This window comes from Leopardus geoffroyi, chromosome C3 (assembly GCF_018350155.1).
Source record: "Leopardus geoffroyi isolate Oge1 chromosome C3, O.geoffroyi_Oge1_pat1.0, whole genome shotgun sequence".
Lineage (NCBI taxonomy): Eukaryota > Metazoa > Chordata > Mammalia > Carnivora > Felidae > Leopardus > Leopardus geoffroyi.
In genome coordinates this window covers 13244025-13269433 of record NC_059338.1, presented here as the reverse complement: position 1 = coordinate 13269433, position 25409 = coordinate 13244025, and the positions used below count along the sequence as shown (strand labels likewise).

The following is a 25409-nucleotide window of genomic DNA, read 5'->3' as shown; positions in this document are numbered from 1 at the left end:
TATTTTTCCACTGATCCCAAATGTTAAATCTATTTATTCTCCCCCTGGCTATCAGAACAAAACTAGAAACTCTACCCAAAAGCATTAAATAGCTGATATAAGTTTAAGTGGTCACTTTTCCCAAGAATATTTGTACTTTAGTAAGAATTAAGGCCTGAATACCCTGCACACACAGCTGACACAGGATCCCATGTTTGCTTTTCTGGCACAGGGCAGGGTGTGAATAGCACTGATGGCCAGAGCCTGATCTGAAAGCAGGGATAAGGCACAGAGGTTTAGGGAAGACTCAGTCCTCTGCCTCCAAGTTCATTCTCTATGGAGATCCAAAATTTTCACACTTCTTTGGGTCACAGTAACTGAAATTCTATCATGTACAGATATACTTATGTTAACAAGTGTACTCTTCTAAAAGATATTATAATAAGCATATGTTTTTATAACTCAGTGTTTTCTTCCTTGGACTGTCTACTCCAAAAACTTGTAATTAACTTAGATAAGGAGCTTGGAGTCTACAGATAAAAGATAAGGCTAAAAGGGCTGGATGTAAGGGGGTACAGAATCAATAACAGCTGTCAGAAACTAATAGGCAAGATGGCTATAGATGTCTGGACCTATGTAAACCCTCCAGTGTGAATGTATATCCATAAATAACATGGGAGCAGTTGTTAGGTGTCAGAAATAGGTGAAACTGGTGTAGGTAATAATCACAGGGATTACAAGGGGTGGTAGACACTAGATTGAAACTTTATGTATGTTCGCACATTGTGAAGGACAAGGTCAACTTTAAAGATTAAGAGTAAGCAGTACTATGCCATCCTGTAAGTTTGGGCATTAGGATATTAGAAATTAGGCAACAGAGAATTGGAATGCAGGCAGAGAGTCTATGCCATATGAGTAAAACACAGTTCCAAGAAATCCCTTTCTTTGAGCCAATGTTCTCCATAGGCTGTAATTTGCTTTAGCTTTTGTATGCTTCTAGTTAGGATAGGAACTATGTCCCAGGAATGACTGGCTTCAATTCCACAGGCAAAATAAGGGGCTTTAAGGCAGAAAGAGTGGATGTTGCATTTTCTTGATCCAGGCCTCTTTTATCTTCTTTGTACTTAGTGACAAATTGATCCCTGAGTCCATGGTGGAGCTGCAGAGGCAGGTAGAAGAGGACCAGACGAGCACACAATGCGCTTAACATCCCAAATTAATGGAAGGTGGACCTCCCTTCACAAGCAACAGAAAATCCACTCACTACCCATTGGGAGGATAATTGTCAGTCGTAGACAGATAGTGTGGGAAATGGGAAGGGAGGAGAGGCATTCCTGTGCTGTTGACTCTATTTGGGAACCTCTGAAGTCAGAGCACTCAGGTAGGTGCATACTTAAGCCACATGTAAAGTTCCCCTGCATGTGAGTTGATTACAGGTACCAAGATGATGGCCCAGGAGATTAATGTGGAAAAGCATCACTACTGAAACATAGTATAGGATTAGGAATGTATCCCACTTGAGGACTGGAAGAAAAAAATAATAAATTCTGGAGTACTATTACCTAGCCTTGTGATCCATCGGGACAATAAAATAATAAAAATGTTCAGTAAATTTGTTAATAATCACATTAATACAAACATTCAGGATTAGATAATGTTCATTTTCTATTATCAAAGGGTAACAGATTTTCTACAGGTCTTCATAGACACACTATAAAGCCTGTTGAGTTAACTTCTGCACAATAGTTCAACAATTACCAGTTTTTCAAGATAACATGACACATAGATGCTTACTTCTTGTCCACTTAAAATAATTAACCACTACATTTAAACAGTTACAATTCCAAGGGTTTTATTACGTGAAATGCAGTCATTCTTTTGATATTACACACTGAATATTTTGGGAGGTAAAAACACACACACTTTGTTAATTAGAGCAACCTAGGCCACTGTTTTTCATGAATAGGTGACTTTTTAAGACAATCTTCCCTTTTATATAATATGAGAAGAAAAGAACTAAATAAATCTCTAGTATGTAAAGGACCCAAAATGACAACTTCTAAGACGTACAATAAATATAGTCACTTGCAGGTCACCTAGGTGGCTCAGTTAATTAAGCATCTGACTCTTGATTTCAGTTCAGGTCATGATCTCACAGTTCATGAGATTGAGCCCTGCGTCCAGTTCTGTGCTGACAGCTTGGAGACTGCGTGGGATTCTCTCTCTCCCTCTCTCACTACCCCTCAACCGCTAGTGCATGTGTTCTCTAAATAAATAAATACATAAATAAATAAATAAATAAAACTTAAAAAAATAGTCACTTGCCTTGGACATGTAGGTGAGTCTTTAGTACCTTTTATAAATAAAAGAAACAGTGGCAAATATAATACACAGTCACACAGAGGCCTTCCAGAGATGTTTCAGGGTTGGGATCATGTGACTAAGCCAATGGCACACCTAGACCTCCCTCTAGTTAAACTTGGTCATGGTTCTAGTTCACTGAGTCACAGGGAGCAAGAATAAAGTTACACATTCTGACATGTGCAGGTCAGTCCTTTGTGGAAACATTTAAATTTCCAGTGGAGATAATAGCAATCAACTAATCTAGGAGAAAAATTTCTACTCGTCTTTTGCGTTTTCTAAGGGGGGAAAAGAATCATCATTGATTTAACGAAGTTTAAGTAAGATCACTGAAGCTTTTCTTAACAGTTTTGCTCATTTGGTAAAGAGAATGAAAATTCCCTTTTTGACAGCCTCTACCACTGGCAACCATCAATGTCAATAACTTGAAGTATTCTCAAAGTTAATGAGTTTTATTGAATTAGATTATAGCTTTGAGCCTGCCTGTTCCTTCTTAGGCAAAACCCAAAGGAAAACAGTGTTTGAAACATCCCACCTCTTTGACATTCTAAATGGTGCTGGGTAAATCACTGAGCCTTTTTAGATTCTAATCTTCCTTCCTAGAGAAATGATCCTCAACTCTCTGTTCGTGTATATTGTTGTGGTTTGCAGAAAATCATCTCAGTTGTTTTAGTTTTCAAATATGGTACTAATGAGTGAAAGTCCACATTGTTAATCTCTGGGTGGGCTCCTTAACTTTGTTCTGTTACATGACCACACACTTTATCTTAACTAGGGACTTGGATCTAATAAAATATCAGTTTGGTTCAAGTTTATTTCAGAAACTATTCCGATACTCTAGTTTTACTCTGGTTCAGTGGTTTTCAAAATATAGGGTTGGTTTCTGTTCAGAGGTTGTCACTGTGTTTTAAAACAAACAAGCAAAAACGTTGGCATTACTTCTTTGTAAATGATGCTCAGATCAGCTCAGGGCTCATTTAGTCAGAAGTTTATTCCAACTTTGAGTATGAATTGAGTTTATGTCCGAAAATCGTTCAATTTGCAGCTTCTAACCTTAAGTCAGATATCTCATAAATGGACACTTCCAGACAAAAGAAGAAGAAGTTAGGAGAGAATGGAAAGTTGTAGTGCATTTTTTTATCCTACACTATAAAGGTAAACCCTACCAAAAGTGGAAAAATCATGTCATGTTATACAAGCAGGACTTAAGAGGACTTGGCCATAAAAGACACTTTCTTTCTTTCTCTCACAGTATCTTTAAACTGGCCCAGGGGGGGGATATTCCTTCTCCAGACTCGGTATTCAAACTCGAGCAGCGTTATGATTTCCTGGTCACCCTTAGGAAATATAGAAAAGGTAAAAACACAACTCAATTCAGTAATTAGTAATTAGTTACTGCTTTATTGTTCAATTCAGTTATTAGGTATCCGGTGACGGCTCCTTGTGATAATCAAAACTTCGAATTTGACTTAAATCTAAACGTTTTCCCCTCGTTCAAACAGACTTCTGTGGATGAGCTCCCTGTGCCCAAGGACGCCCCTTCCCCTCTCCCCTTGCTCCCCTTCATCCGTGTTTGGCCCCTCCAGCAAAAGAGTGGAGGATGTGGGTGGACTGGGCAGGACTTTTTCTCTCATGGAAACTTTTGTGAACTTCAGAAAGCAGGAGCCTCTTCTACTTTGTCCCATGTCTCCCAGTGTCTCGTATGTAATGTAAATGGGAAAATCCACAGAATACTACAAGTAATACAGGAATAAACATATATAAATCAGATGCATCCATGTATACAGGGGTGAAGAGACCGAGTGAATTAAGAGGATAACCTGACAACGGTTTTAGAGAGAATAAGCCTTGGGCAGAATTGAGTTGATAGAAGAAGAGAACAGTCATTCCAGGCAGTGAAAACAGCATTGAGATTGTCTGAGAGGTGGAAGGAGGTATGATAGGTACCAGAGAATGTTTGAGTGAGTGACTCTCCTAATGGAGAGTCAATCTTTAAAAGGAAATCAGAATAACTTGTGAGATAAACAATCTTTAAAAGGAAACAGAATAACTTGTGAGACAAAACAATCTTTAAAAGGAAATCAGAATAACTTGTGAGATAAGAGGGCAATATTCATTATGAATAACCAGAAGATTTTAACTCGAGAGGAAACTGGAAACCCTTTTGGGAATTTAAGAAAGAAAATGAGGTGATTAAAATATTGTGGAAGATGGGCTTGAGAATGTGTATCACGCAGCAGAGAAGAGGGTATTGCCTGTAAGATGTCTGAGGAACCAGGTCTGGTAAAAATAAAATAAGTCTTGTGAAATCCAGATGGCCTCATATTTTCCAACCCAAAGAGATAAACAACAGCTTCCTCTGACTTTTTCATCATTTTAAAATTTCTTCTCATTCTCCTATATTCTGATAAACAGACACTTTTGCAATGATTGATGAAGAAAAGGATCGGATATTTGACAATGTCACTCTACGGTCATGCCAGTTTTCAAAGAGCGCATGTGAGTCATACTCACACAATGTGGCTTTACAGCAGAAAGCGGCATTGAACACTGTAATTTTTACAGCCTGATTAAGAAGTGTTCACTGATGTTCTCTAGAAATGAAGAGAGTTTTTCTCCTCACATTGGATGATACGGCCGCTTCCTCATCACACATACAAGTGTGTGATGACTATGCTCATGTGGATATTTCACGAAGTGTGTTGAGCGCAGCAGAGCCTCTGCTCTCCAATCTTGGTTCACATGACTTCATCTGTCTTGTAAGGTATGATTTCCCTTGTCCAAATGAACAAACCGAGGTTCAGAGAGAACGAGTGACTTACCAAGTCACATGAATAAAAAACTAGAAATGCAAGGACTCAGATCCAGATTATCTAACTCTAAGTTCCAGGCTCCTTTTCTCGACCCCAAACAATTGGCATAAACAACTATTCATATGTTAGTCATTGATCTTATTCTGTCTGCTTCGTTTTATTAAATCATTACCCCATGTCCTGGGGATAATGCATGACTACACTATTAAGGCAAATTTGTTAATATGGGCATGCCGTGTTAAGTCACGAGGAGGCTAACTCAATTACCTTTCCTTTGATTGATTTTTGGTAGGGATACAGTGAACTTTTAGTTGTGGTTTGACTTATGACATGTTGTAAACATCAATGTGCACTATATTAACTGTATAAAGAGTTGTGGTAGTTTAAATGCTTTTTAAAAAATGAAAATATTAAGCTGTATTAATAATTTAATCCTGATAGCCACAATCATGGCCACCGCTAAACAGCTCCTTTGGGACTTGGGAATTTATGAAAGAAAGACATAGCTGGACTAAGAAATATCTAATGGGTAGGATACAGAAGGGGCCACTAAAACTTTTATGATTTTAGCAATTCAAAGCAAACCTAAATAAGACAGCATTCTACTAATACGTACCACTCATCTGATTTTTCTCCTTCTAGATGTCAGAATCTTGATAAAAATATTTAAGGAAAACCCAACTGAAAGATAAAATACTATCTGATTGATAGTATTTGAGATTTGAGTATTTGAGATAGTATTCTGAGGTTTTATAAATGCTATAAATCAGTTAATGACAATGAGGAACATATGTATTCTATGGGGCAAATTTGCATACAATTGTAGTGAGGTAAAAAAAAATCACTCACGTTACTTTTAGATGTGCAAAGAAAATTAATTTCTGTAGTTTTCTCTAATTCTAATCTTCCTTGGGAGCTCCCATTGTCAATAGGGAAGAAGAAACGGTCCCCATTCACATAAACGTGCTCTATGCAACAATTTGATTTCAGTATTTCCAATGTCCTCTCCCTCACACAGCTCCTCCAAGAAGATGTTTGGTACATAAGTGAGGAGGTTTCATGGTACCTTGTTCCCTAGTTGTGGAAAGATGAAATTTTGGATCCCTGTACTTTCTAAGTGAAGTGGCTATTCTGGTCGGTTCCCTGAACTAGTAATGTCTAAACCTAAACTGATCTTGCCTGACATATTGACATCCACCTCAGCAGTCAGTGATCCAAGCCATTTGCCTGGCCTTTGAGTCCCCAACACGTGGCAGGCACTTTTTTCCAACTCCAGACCTCTGTCAGTCCATGTGCTTCTCAGCTCTCTCCATCATAGGAGAACATACGAACTTTTTTTCAAGAATTTTTCCATTACCTCTTGAGAAATTCATTAGAATTTTCTTTTGCTATGGTAACTTTTATGGCAATCTGAAGTCCTCATGTGACCATATTCAGTGCAAGAGGATGCCTTCTGTGAAAGAGATCCTGCTCTTAATTCCCTGGGTTGCAGAATTATTAAACAGTGACAATAACATTATGGTCAAATAAATGAATGGCAGCTAAATTTTACAGAGTGCTTACTTTGTGAGTTTCTAGTCTACACATTTTGCAAGTGTTCACTTATTGAATCCTCACCATGGTCCTAGGGAGTAAATACTATAATTAACCTCATTTTAAAAATTTTATTTATTTATTCTTAAATGTTTATTTACTTATTTTGAGAGAGAAAGCAGCGGGGGGAGGGGGCAGAGAGGGAGAGAATCCCAAACAGGCTCCATGCTGTCAGCGCAGAGCCTGATGCAGGGCTCCATCCCACAAACCATGACATCATGACCTGGGCCAAAATCAAGAGTTGGATACTTAACCAACTGAGCCACCCAGACACCCCTAAATATTTTATTTTTAACTAATCTCTACAGCCAATGTGGGACTCAAACTTACAACCCTAAGGTCAAGGGTCACGTGCTCTACAGACTGAGCCAGCTGGGTACCCCAGCTTGTTAACCTCATTTTAGTGATAAGAACATAGGCACAGAGAAGCTAGGCAACTTGCTCAAAAATCACGCAGGCAGCAAGTGGAAGGGCTGAGATCTTAACTCAGGCAGTTTGACTTCAAGTTTTCCTCCTCAAAATCAAAGAAAACTAAGTGACCCAACTGGGCAACATGATCTCTTCATACCTTCTGTCTAACCTATGTAGAAAAACTATCTGGTGGGTATTGTTTTTTTTTGTTTTTGTTTTTGTTTTTGTTTTTTTGTTTTTTCCTGAAAGACCAGAAATCAAGGAATCATCAGCACAGAAGTGGTTTATTATCTTCCCATTGATTTATTTAAGCATAAAACACTGGTTGTCTTGTTAAAGATCCCTGTTTACTTATTTCTCAGTGAAACATATCCTCCTTGTCGATCCCAGTTCTGCAGGAAATCGTGTGAGCTGAAATTTCTCAAAAGAGAGCAGAATCATATCATCGTTACCATTATTAGTCATTTGAAATAAAACATTAAGCTAAACAAATCTGTTTTCCTTTCTTCTCAACAGAAAAATCTCTGTATTCCAAACAGAATTTGACATGACAGATTATAGTGGAAAAGAGTAGAAGAGCAATGAGAATAATTACAACACTTACACACGCAATCTAAAATCTTCTCATTTCTCTACCTTAACCTGATAGAAAACATTAAAGCTCATATTTATAACTACGAAATTATCAAGTGTTCACACAGCAAACAACTATAACTTTCTTGTGGACCCGAACATGTTTAAATGCTGCCGGTACAAACTTCGACATGAAACATTGATCTTAATCAAGATGATAATGTTACCCAGGACAGCTAGATATTAACAGAGAATAAATGAGAAAAGCAAGTTCATCCAAGATGAGGTATGAAAATAAAAATGACATGCAGCCATGGGATAAAAAGAAAGAGTGATGTCTCACCATTCTACCTTTCAAAGCTTTTTCTTTAATGTGATGAAAAATAATAGGGTTCAGACTTTGGACACCATTCACTAGTACCACTATATAAAATGTGAATAATCCCCATGAAGAAATGTGTTAGTGTCTGAATTATTTGTTTCAGGTTCTTGCATTTCTTTCTATGCAGAAAGAAATATAGAAAATATAGATTTTAGTGATAAGTAGAAAATTTATATGTAAAAATTAAAGTGACAGTCTTTATCTTAATTTGAAGGTAAACGTCCATTTTATAAAGCGGCCTGTCCATCATATGTTGTAATAGTCAACATTACTTGTTAAGTATCTGCCACATCCATGCAGTTACACATTGGGGTACAGTGGTGAACATAAAACATAGCTTATGCTCTAATGTGGGTTTTCTTTTTATGCAATACTATAGTCAAGTATATAGATGTTGGCAAGATCTGTTAAATGTGACTTTATGATCATGTGAAGAGATGAAGAATATATCTCCATCTAAACATCCAGAAAAAAACACATAATAGCTTTCATACTGGTTCCGCAAATCTACTCCCTCTCTATAGCCATAATCAATACTTTTTCATTGATATTTTGCCTTGAAAAGAATTCTAGAAAAAGAAAAGGAAGCATGAAATACAACAGATTCTGCAGTAAAGTCATGTTTTCAATGAAGGTGTAAAATAGTTAGTTGTACCAGTACAGGAATGTAAAGATATAGTGTTATCTTCCCTGAGCACCACAGCCCTCCACTATGGTTCTTGTGGCTTCATATGTCCTTTGAAACTGTACCCTAGCAGGTGGAACATGGGAATCTGGTCAGTAATACAAGTTCTCACTTCATTTTCTAGATATGAGACCATAGTGAAGTTGCTTTGCCTCTCTGAGTCTTAGTTTTCTACTACGTAAAAAAGGGCTTATTATGCATCCATAACAGAGTTATCATAAAAAGTGAACAAAATAATTTATTTTGAAACATGTCACAAAATATACGGCACCATATTAGATGATCAGTATCTTTGTTTGAATGTGAATCTAAAGCACATGATAGAGTTAGGCTTCACTTATCTACTGAATAGATGTGTTAGTTATCTTTTGTTGTGTAACAAATATCTTTAAAATTGAGGAATTTGAGAGTGACTTAGCTGGATGGATGTGGCTCAGCGTCTCTCAAAAGAATTCAGTCAAGAAGTTGGCTAGGGTCAAGGCATCTAAAGGCTCAACAAGGGCTGAAGAATTCACTTCCATGATGGCTCACTCACATGACTGGCAATACAACACTAGCTATTGGCAGGAAGCCTCAGTTCCTTGTTACATGGACCTCCATATAGGGCTGTTTGTGTTCCCTTACAACATGGGCACTTTCTCCCTCCAGAATAGGTTATCTAAAAGATAGGAAGGACAAAAAAAAATAATGGAATGACTTTTACAACTTTGCCCTGGAATCACACTCCCATCATTTCCACAATATTCTATTAGTTACACAGATCAGTAGTTTTCTTTTTAGTTTTTTTACCGTTTATTTATTATTGAGAGACAGAGAGAGACAGAGCATGAGCACGGGAGGGGCAGAGAGAGGAGGAGACACAGAATCCAAAGCAGGCTCCAGGGTCTGAGCTGTTAGCACAGAGCCCGTCGCGGGGCTCGAACCCACAAATGGCGAGATCATGACCTGAGCCGAAGTCGGACGCCCAACAGACTGAGCCACCCAGGTGCCCTACAGATCAGTACTTTTTAGTGTAGCAGGGGACTACACAAGGGGATAAATAGGAGGAGCAAGAATCTTCAGGGGCCATCTTGGAGGATATCTATCACTGTAGACTTCAGGGGTTCAGAGGTAAATGGCTCGGTATCAGAAGAACAACATGTGCTATTTGGTACTGTAAGCAACAGAGCTTTCTTAGTCCCATATTCCTTGGAAGGAAAAAGACAGTGGTAAATCGCTAGCCCTTGTTGTGCTTCATATCTGAAATATTTTCTAGGAGCCCAGCACTTATTTTACTTTATTTGATTTTATTATTTTTTGTTGTATTTTTCATTTTTTGAGAGAGAGAGAAAGAGAGAGAGAGCAAGCACTTGGGTGGGGGAGGGGCGGAGAGAGAGGGAGAGACAGAATCCCAAGCAGGCTCTGTGCTGCCAGCCCGGAGCCCGAATCCCATGATAGTGAGATCGTGACTTGAGCAGAAATCAAGAGTCAGACATTTAACTGACTGAGCCACCCTGGCGCCCCTAGGAATCCAGCAATTTAATGGGACATTGACAAAGAGGAGAGTGTTTCTAAGAGTAGGAACCACAATATTAGAGGGACTGCACATGTCAATTTTAAGAGCTGAATCAAAGAAGCTGGGACGTTGGGCCTGGAGAAAACAGCTCAGTGAGAGACCAGTACTCACATACTAAATGTTTGAATGACTGAAAGAATTATCATGGCAGTGTAAGGAAATGGAAGGAGCATTTAACCTGGATTTAAAGATACAAGGTCTGGTCCTGGATTTTCCATTTATCTGTTGTTTATACTGCCTTTCTCATTATAGCTCCCTTTTTACAATTGGTCCTTGACCAATTGAGTTGGTTGTCATACAGTGTATAGTCATGAGGCAGAAGGAAGCTGGCTTACACAGGAATCCAAACCACGTCCCATACCCCAGCCTTCGACTCTAAATGAAGCCATTTGCCGTGTGGTGTTTTCACTTTCCAATCCATGATTTGAGTGGTCCCCGAAGATAGAGCCTGATGATTATATTACTTTGACACATCTAGATGCTGGTGATATTCTGGGGCAGTGATTCTTAAGCTTTTTGCAGATCTTTTTGGCAGACTGATGAAAGCTATGGCCTTCTTCCTAGAAAAATTCATTCTCATACTTATACACAAAATTTTCCATATAATTTCAAAAGTCATCTACTGACTTCCTTCTGGGGATTAATGTACCATAGTTCTAGAACCATTTAACTTGGGGCTTTACTTGGAAATTGAGCAGACGACATATCCACCCAATCCTTAGACTATAAAGGAAACCAGGGGCCCACCAAAACACTCAACAGTGTTGCCAATATACACTCAAATTTCCAGGGAAATGGTCAAAGTCAGGTAATAAGTAGGCCACTGTTCCCAAAAGAAGAATGACCACTGCAAAATACTGGAGTTCATTCCCACCTGAGTTATTCCTCACAACTTTAGTCTTCTTAAAAGCAGGAACATGTAAGTGGAAATAATTGCACCCCCATTTTGATTTATGGCTCCTAGAATTGATATTCTACATTTTTCTTTCCAGGATATTGATAACTAGCTGAGTTCATAGCCAGACTCAATTCCCTTAAATCAGATTGATTTTCATTGCCTGAGTTCACTTTTCCTTCTCTGCTTTGATGTTCTACTTATTATTGAGCCAGAATGCTGAACTACAGGTACGCATATACATACACGAGAGGCTTACAGACAGAAGGCTTTAATGACCACTGCGTGCCCAGATAATTTGGCCTTATGATCAAAATCAGACATTTTAAAATTTATTTCCAACCTGAGGCCATGTGCTTGCCTTTCACCCCTTCTCGTCAATGCAAAGCCACAGTCTGCAAAAGATCCTATTTCTTTGATTTTATTTTGTGGTTTCAAAGGTAGGAAAGAATTCTACCTAGTTTGAAATTACAGCTAACTTCAGGTAAAGAATGTTACTGTGTGTGCATTGGTCCACTAGAGCCAAGGATAATATAAGGAACCAGCCCAAGACATTAAAATGTCTGTACCAATTGTGGCCATTGTGTCTGGGTTCAGGTCTCATTAGGGAACAAGACTTGTTGATGGATCTTCGTGTGTGGGCTTCGTGTCCCAAGTGAGGACTGCCATGCTAGTGAACTGGACGGCCCTGCCAGGGGGCTTGGGTGTAGGCACTGCATCTGAGATCAGGTTCTGAAATGGAGTTCTAAAATAAATGCAGCAGGGCCGCGATCTCTTCTCAGGGTTTGAAACTCCACAGAGAATAAAGGCTTGGGTGAGGCCAGTGGGTAGGAAACAGAAGCCGACCAAAACATTCCAGTTGTGCCTGTGAGTATGTGAATCTCCTGATCCTGGTGCTGAATCCCAGCTCCTTAGAAGTCTATGGTTTATAAGGAGCAGGTTGTAACCCATTAGTGGATCAAAAAATCAGTTTAGTGACTCACAACCATCCTTTGTAAAAATATACATATATAAATACACACATAGATCAGAAAAAAATATATCAGAATGAATCACAGGTGGTAAGAGAAGGAATGTTCTATAAAACTTTTACTTCTGGGGCGCCTGGGTGGCGCAGTCGGTTAAGCGTCCGACTTCAGCCAGGTCACGATCTCGCGGTCCAGGAGTTCGAGCCCCGCGTCAGGCTCTGGGCTGATGGCTCAGAGCCTGGCGCCTGTTTCCGATTCTGTGTCTCCCTCTCTCTCTGCCCCTCCCCCGTTCATGCTCTGTCTCTCTCTGTCCCAAAAATAAAAATAAAAACGTTGAAAAAAAAATTTAAAACTTTTACTTCAATAAAGTTTATGTTTATATTTGTGTGTGTGTGTGTGGTTTGTGTGTGTGTGTGTGTGTGTGTGTGTGTGTGTGTGTTTGACTACCATCTAAATTTATTTTTTATTATGGAGCATTGGTCAAAAAAGTTTGAAAGCCATCACTTTAGGTGAACCTGAAGCTCAATCAGGAGAGCAAATGCCTCTCTTTCTCTGCATCTTATGGCTCCTTCTGATGTAAATAGGAGACTAAAGTCACTCATTTTTCAATCATATTGACTCTTTTTGAGGAAGTTATTCCTAAATTGAGTAAGTCCAAATGACCATCCTTACTCTCTTCCTCCTTCTCTCCCTGAGACTACTTCGGTTGATTAGAATCCAGTCTCCACGCTAGAGGTCCCTGACTGCCTGCTCTAACAATCCCCATCCTCCGTCTCTCCTTTCTTCCCTTCCTTTCCTCTTTCCTTCCCCTGTTGGAAGACTGGAGTGAACATTTCAGGGTCAGGAAGGTTTAGTAGCCAAGGCAAACTGCCGTTGGAAACAGAAATCATAGCAAATAAGCAATTAAGGTGGATACACGCCCCACCGCCCCCATACCCAGCACCTTCCACAAACATTCCCATCCTGGAGCAGGCCCCCATCACCTCACACCTTGATTATTGCCATAGCTCCCGGTTCCCTTCCTGACTCCAGTACCTTCTCACATGGCTCCATCCTGCCCATATATGCCAAATTAATGCTTTGAATATATTGTTTTCATCATGCAATTTTCCTGCTCAAAATCATCTGAAGCTCCCATTACCTCCAGGTCAAATCCGAACTCCACAGCATGTCATTCTGGACCCTCCGCAATCTTGCTTCAACCTGTCTGGCTAAAGTTACCTCTGGATGCATCTCACTTGGAAGCCTGACTCATTCCCCCTTTGAACTCTCGCTACAGTATCCAACTTCTCTTCATCCAGTCTTCCTATCTCAGGCTGCTCTTCAATCTGAACACATGCAAAATTCCCTCCATCATTTCCTTGAAATCTTTCCCACATAATCTCATTGTTATTTGATACATATTAACGTGTCTGATCCCTTCAAGCTCTTCAAAGGCAAGTTAATCAAGGGCAATATCTCCTGCATGCCTCTCTTGCTTATCAAGATACTACATGATATTAAAATGCTAAAACAAGAGCTAACACTTATTGAGCATTATCAAACACTGTGTTAAAAGTGAATTACCTGATTTAAATTTCAAATATGCATTGTATACCTTCTTAACTGATGATGAAATGGAGAAAAGAAAAACGGAAGAGCCATGAGAAAAAAGCAAGAACTATCTTGTCTTTGGAGAGACAGCCCGTATCCTTCCCCCCATTGCCTTACAGTCCAGAGCTTGCAGAGTAGTGGTTCTTAAATATTTTCAAGATTTGTAGACTCCCTTGAGAACCAGATAGAAATAATGAAACTTCTTTCCAGAAAATGCATGTATTGCAGACTAAATGTTTGCATCCACTCTCTGGGGTACAGACCTCTAAGGCCTATCTTTGAGTCTGCAGTAGCCATGGATCCAGGTTAGGAATTCCTGTACCAAACATCACATGATAGGACATACTCAAATAATAGGTTTCGGCAGTGAGCTCCAAAATCAACACCCATTACACAAGCAAACTCTTACAATATCACCCTAGAAATTGGAGACTTATATAATGTGTATGGGAGACATGGCTGTGTGTGTGTGTGTGTGTATGTGGGTGTGTGTATGCACGTACCTTCACATATTATCTATAAACACATGCAAGGAAGTCTTTGGTGTCAGCCTCACCCCTATTTAAAAATGCCACATCTTATGAGGAGGATAGAGCAATTTATTATTACTCCAACTTGATCAGTGAGGAAGCTAAGCTCAGAGAAGCTATCTGACTTACCCAAGGTCACACAGCTAACTCAGTTCTCAGCCTCTTCACTGGACCTCACTGAAAAATCAGTGTGTTGTATAGAGGAACCAGAACCACTAAAGGTAGGGCAAAGCTGAAAGCAAAGAAATTGGAATTTGATGGTAAAATCCATTAACGATAAGCAGTAACATTGGTGCTTTAACAAGGATTCCAGATGCCTGACCCTCATACTTTCACTTGCAGGTGATGGCTGTCAATATGGACAAGCCATACAGGATAGCCAAAGTGCTTTTCAAGAATGTGTAATGGCTGTTATGATACCTCTACGTGGTAAGTAAGTCCATAAATGTCAACGTGCCCCTCCATGTAAATTGGGTTTTCAGGTCAAAATCACCTGGTTTATTCCACGTGGGCATTCTGGTGTAATAAGTGTATTTAACCACCAGAAAAAAAAAATGAGTATCAACAGCAGTTTATTTATAGCTCACTTCTGGCCTTTCAAAGTCCCTGTTTCCAGAACCCTTTACATTTTCTGCTCCATGAATTCTTAACGAGTTCCAGTTGAAAGTGCTACAGTTCCACATTCAGGCTATTAAAAAAAGGAGAGAAAGGGGGGAAAAAGAAACCTGAAAAGTATGTTTCCCCCAACTACCAAGCCTCGTAGCTGATACGGCCTATCCTGTTTTCCTCCCTCTTGGCAAATGTTGGCAAATATGCTAGCATTTGGACAGGCCTGCTAGGTTTTTAAATCCTTTTAATCCTCTTCATAGTAACAGAAACATTTGAGGCTGATCTTTGAGGACTCTGTTAGAGCACAGAACACCTGCAGTTCGGTGCTTTGTGCTAACAAACACCCAGTGTGAGCCTAACACAGTTGGGCAGGCTCAGAGCTGGCCCCCAGAACCTCCCAGAGTAATGAGGGTCTCTCTTCCCCTCTGACCTCGCCTTCCCCAGCTTAAACCTGCTCTGGTAAATGGCACTCTTGCCCTCTGACCCTCCCCAAATGGCTCAATGAATCACATAAGGGCTCATAAAAATGATTTGCCAATATGTCAGGAAATAGAAAAAACTAAGTTGATTTTCATTTGGAAATTGTTCAAATCGCTAACAAACCCAACTTCCTTGCATTCAATTGCTAGAAAAGTTGATTATCCAGGATTAAAGCCAATGTTGATGACAGTCTCCCAACCAAGCGGGAGAAAAAGAAGACACTGTTCTCTCTTCTCTTATTCTTTCCCTCAAATGATGAAACAAAACCAATGTTGTTCACAGCCTTTCTGATATCAGTTGAAATCTGTTCACACATTATTAGATGTTTATCTCTCTAAGGGCAGGTCTCATACTTGTTCTCTACCATTTACTTACATCTATCTATGTTCCTGTTTTTACTTGCTCTCCTAGAAATATCTGAATGGGTAAAAAAAAATCCTTATTCTACTTAAAACCAAATGTACATTGAAAAATTCATATCTATCTAAACCATACATGTATGAATTAATATTGATTAGCAAAATGAGTCACTATGTTTTTTAGATGGAAAAACCCTCCATTATGTGTGATAAATATATGTGATGAAAAGAAATATGGGCAGAGTTTTTAGAAAAATATACAGTGGATATGTGAGAAACTTCTTAACTTTAGTGTTGTCTGGTTATTCCACTCATCAGCTTTAAAGAAAAAGACACACATACTGAGATCAACAGGGAAATTCAAGCATAGACAAGTGTCTCAGGTCATCTGGGGAAAAAAAATGTATTCCTCTTGGATTTTTCCCAGCCTAATTGTGGCATCTGAATTCAGTCAATTGCCTCTGGTTCAGTCAGGTCCCTGGGGCCCAATCCAAACCTGGACACGAACACTAATCGTCTATCCCATTCCCATCCACAGTTCAAACTCAACACAAATGTTGACTCTGCGCGAAATGTATCCACCATCCCCTCTATTGACCAAAAAAAAAAAAAAAAAAAAAAGGCCCTCTTTTGTTTGAATTACTTCCATGTCTCCCACAGACATTCTTAAACTACCATGTGGAACACCTGCCACAGTCCACTGACACTGGGTTTAGGTTAGAGAGTATGTTTCAAAGCGAGTTGATGAAAATTTTTCAATATACATTTTGACAGGCTTGAGCAACTGGGTTTTTTCCCCCATGCATTCAGATCAGTTGCTTCTCCGCCAGTTGGTTAATTTCCCTAGGCAAGAAAAGAAACAAAGAGAAACATGGGACACAACAAACACATGCCTGCTCTCACCTAGTGCTTCGGCAACCACAATACTGCTTTCCTTATGGCACTGCTCGCATCTGTGAGATGCAAGTGTTTTCTTTTCTAAGATATATGGCCCTTTTGCAATTTATAGTTTTCCCTAATGAAGGACAAAGTTTGCATTAATACTGAAAATCCCCAAAAGGCAATTCCCAAATTCAGTTTCTCAGTACTTTTATTTTACTTTACCAGAAAGATAAAATAACCAATTTTATTTTCCTTTATTTTCCCTTCTCATGTCCACCTACTTCCTGTGGTGATAGGTGGGATGAGCGATATGGTAAATTAAAAATATCTTTTTAACAGAAAACTAGAATTCTAAGTTTAGAACACTCAGTATAACTGTTAATGCAAATAAACTACATAAATTCGTATTCTCAATTTCTCCATCAATAAAAGTATTACAGGACCAGGTTAGATTTTATCTGAAGGATTTTTGATGCTTAAGATTCTATTACCTCATAGGGGCACCTGGGTGGCTCAGTCAGTTAAGCATCCGGCTTCGGCTCAGGTCACCATCTCATGGTCTGTGAGCTAGAGCCCTGTGTTGGGCTCTGTGCTGAGAGCTCAGAGCCTGGAGCCTGCTTCAGATTTTGTGTCTCCCTCTCTCTCTGCCCCTCTCCTACTTGTGCTCTGAAAAATTTTTTTTTAATTTTTACTTATTTTTGAGAGAGAGAGAGAGAGAGACAGAGCATGAGCAGGGGGAGGGACAGAGAGAGAGGGAGACACAGAATCCCAAGCAGGCTCCAGGCTCTGAACTGTCAGCACAGGGCCTGACAGAGGGCTTGAACTTGTAAACTGTGAGATCATGACCTGAGCCGAAGCCGGATGCTTAACTGACTGAGCCACCCAGCCGCCCCCCCAAAAATGTTTTAATAAAATAAATAAATAAAATTCTATTACCCTATAAAATTAAAATTTGATTAAAAAGATGAAAATAATGAATCTGGACACAGTAGGGATCACAGGATATGACTTAGCTATTTATCCATGTATGTGTATATTTATTTATATGAATATTTATACCTTCACATTGTAAAAAAATTGAGGTAGCTTACTTTGAGCCATTAGGATTAAATAAAATTTAAAAAAATTGAAATGATGTGATTAGAAGTAAGAATTGCAAGGGAGGACATACTCAGTTTCACTGAATAAAGTAACAGAAAACAACAACTTGAGACCAAATACAAGCCTTCAGATTTCATCAATTAATGGCAAGAATACTAACACAAGTAATTGGCCCAGAGCTGGCATATGACAATGGAACAGTCTACCTAGGACAATCCAGAAGTATCTACTGGAAGGATGAAGAACTATCACTGTCTCTTACTGCTTGGAAATCCTTAAGAGCAAGGATAAAAACACTGAAAAAATAAAACACATTTGATATGATGGTAAAAAGCAGTTGCTATTGTAACATAGAAGTTATTTTAATCAAAATAGTCTCTAAGCTGCTCAGCCAGCAAAGAGATACAGGACATCCTTCCTTAATACAGAGCACATGCAAAGTAAAAATGGAGAATTTCAACTAGCTATGTATATTCCTGCCATCTCACCTTAATAAATACCTGAAACCTCTTTGATTTTTCCCTCGATGGACTTTTTGCCTATCACACATTCAAAACAACACTGCCACCAAACCAGGACTGATATATTCCAGAATGACTTCAGTTTGTAACAAATATAAGATACCAATAGTGAAAATGCCTTTTAAAATTACATTCAGAACAAAAGAAAAAATTAAGGAGTCTTAATACTAGAGGCATGCACATACAACCTTAAGAGATAAACAGTATCAAGGCAGCATTTCTTATTTTTCACTTTGTTCTATATTCTCTGTTCAGGAAAATTGTCTTCAAATTAAAACGCTATCCATGTCACTGTGTTTAAAAGAATTACATGAGAAAACTTTCTCTTGCACATATTCTTCTGTCAGTATTAACAGACATAATAAACAGATCAATCAACAGAATTAGTAGATTATTCTAAAAGACAAAAAAAAAAAAACACATGTGATAGAAGAACCACTGCACACAAATGGTGAAAAAATAGGTCATTAAATTAGAGACATTGATGTTAAATATAATTTATGCACACACACACACACACACACAAACACACACATGCAGGGACATGCACACACACTGTAAGCCAATAAGGGCATGTTATCTGATAAAGAACCATGGAGGCTGCTTTAACTTAATCCTAAGAGAGGCTCTGATAACAGAAATCACACCTCAGAGGTGGTTGCATTAGGTACAAGACAGCTGGGGTATTTATACTCCAGGGTATCCAATGGTTGTTGGTCGAGGGTTACCTCTAGGAAAACTTGCTTCCCAGAAAGGCTCTCTCTCCATAAGCATAGGCAACATGGGCTCTGGAAGCCTGAGGCAGCCTAATAGCCAAAAGTGTGCCTGGACAGTGTGCGGGGGTTTTAGGGGATGTGGGCTGAGTCCTGACAGAAGCTGCCCCACCCACTCAAAGGAGATCTTCCCTCATAATGCCTGGGACCTTTTTGTTTCCGCATCCTCACCAGCCATATGAAGACTACATAGAAAGCAGACATAGAATCTGTAGATGACTCAAAAAAGGTAGTAGGAAAGCAAATGAGGTGAATTGAGACTGGAGAAAAACTTGAATGATAGGCTCAAAGTAACAGAATGAAATTTGAAGGAGATAAATATAAAGCCCTCCCACTTATCCTCAAAAGAAAATCAACCAGATAAAGTGTACTATGAGGGAGAGGTGGATTACAGCAATGTATACGCAAAAGATGAAGGTCTTATGGTTGACCACAAGTTCAATATATAGTCATGTGGACAGCACATTCACACGCAGGACAATGGAAGAACTGAGGCTGCTTAACCAGATGAGGGATGAATTAGGAGAAATTGTTAAAAGGAGGGATAAATTTATTCCATGTTGCTCTAAAGGAAAAACTAAGAATGAAAAGTAGAAGCCTTAGGAAGGCAGATTCTGATTCAGGGTGAATAAGAACTTTTGGATAGCCAGAGCTGGACAAACATGTCTTCCAAGGGTGTGAGCTCCCAGTGCCCGGAGTTCTCTGAGCTGAGGCTGAACAAAATTCTGCAGAGATCAGGAAGGGGATTTTTATAAGGGGTGAAACAAGGAGGAAGTTTGGACTGAGAATTTCACAGCACCTTCCAACTCAATTATTCTATGATTCTGTGAACTCAGTTGGTGATTTTCAGTGAAACAGCTAACAGACAGAGGGCATCTGGAAGCAGAAGGAGAAATGCCATGGGGCCTGGATAGCCTCTTAATGGATATATAAGTCCTTGAATTATGGATATTGGCAATATTTATTAAGCACCATTCAATATCCCTGCTCAATTGTGAGTGCTTGGAAGGTAATGGGAAAGATTTGCCACTCCGAAAACACCCATCCTTATGACCAAGCAAAGAAAGCCAAGGAGAGAAAAAGACTTGGAAAATCTCCTTACCGAGAAAAGGGGGACTAAGAGGTAAGAAAACACAATGAGAGAAAGGGAAAGACATAGTGCATCTTCTCACCTTTGCTCACCCCTATTTCCTACTTGCTGTTGTTTTGGATGCATTTAATTTCTTCTCTTCTGGGTCCAATCAACGGCTGACCACATCTGTTCAATTGGAAGTATACGTCATCTTGGTTTTGGAATATAGGCAAGTATGCACTTAGGTTTTCTCCAAGCCAAAAGGTTGCTCAATGTTTAAGGCTTCTGCCAGTGGAGAGCCAGGAAACAAGGGACAATGATATTGGGACAGGGAGCTTTGCAATAGGGAAGATTAGATTGTTGTCATTCCACATGCCTTTGGGCCATTTCTGTGACCTTTTCAAGAGGGGGGGTCATCCCACCCATAAAGCAGAACCTCACACAAATTATAATGATATCTTTATACTTTATCTATGAAACTTCCTTCCTCTAAGATCTTGAAGTACTTCATTAATTGACAAATTAATTAACAAATTAATCTTTACAAATTTCCCAGGGAGACTGCAAAAACTATTATTACCTTCACTTTACATATGAAGAAATCTGGAAGTTGATACGTAAAGTATAAATGTAAGAATCTAGAGAGGCAAATGTGAGTCTCCTGACCCATTTCAAAAGCCATGTAATAGATTATGAACACACAGTTTCCTGAACACAGTTTAGTAGAAACTGATGATCCCAAAACAAATGTTACAGGCCTTGGGTAAAAATTTAAAGTCACCTGGAGAGATTTTGGAATTACAATAGAATTACCTAATGCCCATTTCATTTGGCAGAGAAAACTTTAAAACTTACTGCAACAGAAGCTTCCAATGCTCTGGCCTCTTAGATAAAGGACATTTAAAGCTGGACTGATTATTATCTTCTCTGGGTGTAAACTTCCCACCCTAGTAAGTATTTAGGTTCACAGCATTTACAAATATCATTATTTAAGGCACTATGGCTGTTTTTATGTTTAAACACACACACACACACACACACACACACACACACACACACACACACATGGGAATTAGTTTGTGGAAGTAAAAAGTATGGCCTATATATTAAATCACTTCTTATTTCACTTCAGATTCAGTGGCAAAATAGAAAAGCAAACAATTTACACTGCATACGTTTAGAACATTCTGCAACAGAAGAGAGGACATGTATGGTGAGAATGAGATCAAAGGTTGGGAGAAGTACACATGTCCAAATGTTTGCTACTTAACTCTGTAGCTCTTGGTGTATATGGCGCTATGGGGCAAAGGAGACAGATTGACAGACCAAAGAACTTTTCAAGTTGGATGAGCATGACAAAAATGTAGCAGGCCAGTGAATTTACTATCTGCAAGGCTAAGAAAAATAGGATCAGATTATGTTTAAGAAACATAAAAAATATTTTATTAGGTAAGGTTGGGCAAAAATGCTTGGAATCCAACATTCACTTGCTCTTTTGCTCTCTTTCATGTGGAAACAGACTGGGGAAATCCCATATGAAAAAATACAAACCCAGAAATGACCTTTCTGGTTATGAACTGGGACAAAATCTGGAACCAAACTATGAACATAAAACAAAATTCACAACAATGAAAGCCAGTGAACAATAGAAACTCCTGAGAACTTATGATTTGTCTCTTTAGAAGCGTTAGATTACAGAAGTCATTTATACTTAACACGGTGGGAGCTCCTTTCATGACTACCAAAAATCTTTGTTACTGAACTGCAGCAAATAATACATACACATAAACAGTAAAGAAAACAAACCAAAGCAAAGAACTTCTGAGTCCACTGAGAAATCCTAGATATATAAAGTTAGATTGTAACAGGACTAATTAATTCCCATGCAAAGTTCAGATGACAAACATGTAAACATGTGCACTCAGTTGCTAAGTACTGGGTATTTGCTGAGTGTTAACTATGTTTTGGGTATTGTGTGCAATTACAATTTTTAAATTCTAGAGCTAATTAGAAATTACCTAGAAAATTTGTCAAAAGTTCAGAAATACCCATCCCTAGAAATTCTTACTGGTAGGTCTGAGGTTAAGGCCAATATATCTACATATTAATTAAAACACTCGAGATTATTCTGATGCATACTCTTTTTTTTTACCAAATTCTAAGACTCACTGGGTAGATCAAAAATACAGTCTGAGTCATGATATAGGTCTGCCTCTTACCATTCATATTGGACTACAGCTTGGTTTCCTCATCTTTGAAGTGGATGTCATAACGACTCCTACCTTCTAGAAGTGTTATAAGGTCATGTAAGGACTCCGGATACACGATTGGTGCTTTGTAAATTCTTACTCTCCTCCTTTTTTTATTAGATCTGTTGCTCTACTGAGCACTAAATAGTTTATTTTCTGTCCTTAAGGTACTCCTGATATATTTAGTGGAACAAATAAATTGGCCCAAATATACAAGGATCTTTTTTTTTTCATTTATTTCAATTAGATTACAATAATCTCATCAAAAGACAATGCATTTATATTCACAGTGAAAGATCTTTAAGATATTGCCAATAAATTGCATCTCCAAAACCTCCAGATGTTGACTGCATTTGTCAAAGAAGCTACCCTTTCTGTTCTTTTGGTAATATAAAGTAGACAAAGGACAGTAGAAAGTTCTCCTACCTGTATTTATTTTACCCCTAAAATGCAGGCTACATTGTTAAGAAAGTGGTCGATTTTTTTTAATCAATGTTTTTGAAGTATAATTTTCCTAGAATAAAACAGACCATATGAAGTATACAATTCCATGAATTTTGACAAATGCATATAAATAATCAACAGCCTAACTAAGATACAGAACACTCCCAACATTCTATAAACTTCCCTGTGCCCCTCTGCAATTAAGCCACACATCAAAAGGATGTGCTAATCTGATGTGTATCACCATAGATTGATGTTTCCTGGTTTAGATTTGGTTTCATTTGCTCAACATAATATTGATGAAATTAATCTTATTGTTCCAGGTATCAGCAATTCATGCATTTTTATTGCTGGGCAGAACTATACCACAGTTTATTTATTCAGTAGCCTGTGATGGGCATTTGGATTACTTTTAATTTGAAACTTTTATGAATAAAACCACTATGAACATTCATGTACAAGACTTTTTGTATATGTAGGCATTCATCTCTCAGAATAAATAACTGGGTCATATGGGTATATGTGCATTCATTTCCTCCTGGAAATGAAATTACTGGTCATATGATACTTACAGGTTTAACATTACGAGTAAGAAATTGTTTTCCAAAGGCTTTACTATTTGCAACTCCCTTCAGCAGTGTATAAGAGTTCCAGTTGCTCCATAGTATCATCACTTCCAGTCTTTTTTTAAGTGATTCTACTAAATGTGAAATAGTATCTCATTGTGGTTTTAATTTGTTTCCCTAATGACTATGGACTCAACAATGCTAAGTCACTGTTGAATGTTGAACATCTTTTCATGCACTTATTGACCAATCAGATAAATTTGTCAGATACATTGCAAATATATACTCACAGTCTGTGGTTTGCTTTCTCCTTTTCCTAACACTGTCTTATGAGTAAGTTTTAATTATGATAAAGTTAAATTTTTCAATTTTTGTTTATATTGTTTGTGCTTCCCCCCTTTTTTCTTTTTATCCTAAGAAACCTGCCATTGTGTACTCCAATGGCATGAAGATTTTATCCAATAGTTTTTACTAAAATATTTAGAGGTTTAGTTTTTATATTTAGGTCTGTGACACACTTGTATTAGTCGAGGTGCTCTAGAGAAACAGATGCAGACATAAATAAATATATATCTCTAATATATATCTAATAATATCTCTGATAATATCTACATCTTCAGCTCTATGCAGAGACTTATTATAAAGAATTAGCTCATATGATTATGGAAGTTGAGAAGTCCCAAGATCTGCAGCTGACAAGCTGTTTTTGGAGACCAAAAATACCGATAGGGTAGTTCCATAGTAAGCCTGAAAGCCTGAGAACCAGGACAGCTGAAGGTATAGTTCCAGTTTATATCTGAGCCCAAAGGCAGAGGACCCATGTTCCAACTTGAATACATGTTAATCTCATCCAGATACACCCTCACAGGCACATCCAGAATAATGTTTAACCAAAATATCTGGGCACTCCATGGCCCAGTCAAGGTGAAACATAAAATTTATCATCACACTACTTCAAATTATTTTTTTCTTAATAGTGTTAAGTGGGAATACATATTCATTTTTTCCCAACTCGATGTCCAGTAACATTTGTTGAACTACATTGAGGTCCACGGCAATAATAAATTGACTATAAACCCTGGGTCAATTTTTAGGCTATTCATTCTGTTCTATTGATATTTTTGTCTGTGTTTTAGTATTTTTGATTGCTACAGTTTTATAGTAAGTATGGAAATCAAGCTTGTTTCTTTTTTTCAAAGTTCTTATTCTGTGATTTTTTGCATTTCCACATAAATTTTTCAATTAGCTTGTCAATTTTTATGCAAAGAAAGGATGGAGGTCTTGCCCATATTTTATTAAATATATTCCTAAGTATTTTATGTTTTTGTGATAGCTTTATAAATAATATTTTAAATATTATTTACAATATTTGTTACATGTGTATAGTGATGCTAAGGAACACTGATAATTGATTTTTGCAAACTGACCTTGTCTACTGCAACTTTCTTAAATTCACTTAGGAAGATATTTCTTTCTATTCCTAGTTTTCTTAGAGTTGTATCAAGACCAGGTATTGGATTTTGTCAAATCCTTTTGCATATTTATGAGAAACGTACATGACATTTCTCCTTTATTCCTTGTGATGTATTACACTTGAATGTTGGAACAATCTTGGATTCCTGGAATAAGCCATAGTTAGTCATGAAATATTTATCTTTAAAATGTGTTATTGCCTCAGACCTAATATTTTGCTAACTGTTTTGCATCCATCTTCATAAGGGGACACTATTCCATAATATTATTTTCTTTAATTTCTCGCTGGTCTTAAAAACAAGTTGCTAAACAATACTTCATCCTCTATATTTTTAAAGAGTTTAGGTAATATGCTGTTATTTTCTCTTCAAATTTTTCATGAAAGTCACCAGTGACACCATTTAGGCCTGGAATTTTCTTGGTGGGAAGTTCCCTTGATTACAAATACAATGTGTTTCACAGATTTGAGGCTATTCAGATTTTTTATAGCATCTTCAACTAGGTTTGAAAGTTGGCAAAAAGTTGTTCACAATATTCCCTTA

General features: G+C 38.1%; 1 long non-coding RNA gene across 1 annotated transcript in view; it reads right to left on the bottom strand.

Annotated features, from left to right (window-relative positions):
• Nucleotides 1-14286: 14286 nt before the first annotated feature.
• LOC123586507 overlaps nt 14287-25409 on the bottom strand; it is a 184463-nt gene continuing 173340 nt past the window's right edge. Inside the window, exon 3 of the long non-coding RNA XR_006706843.1 lies at nt 14287-16629. This is a non-coding gene — a long non-coding RNA (uncharacterized LOC123586507). The remainder of the gene's footprint in view (nt 16630-25409) is intronic.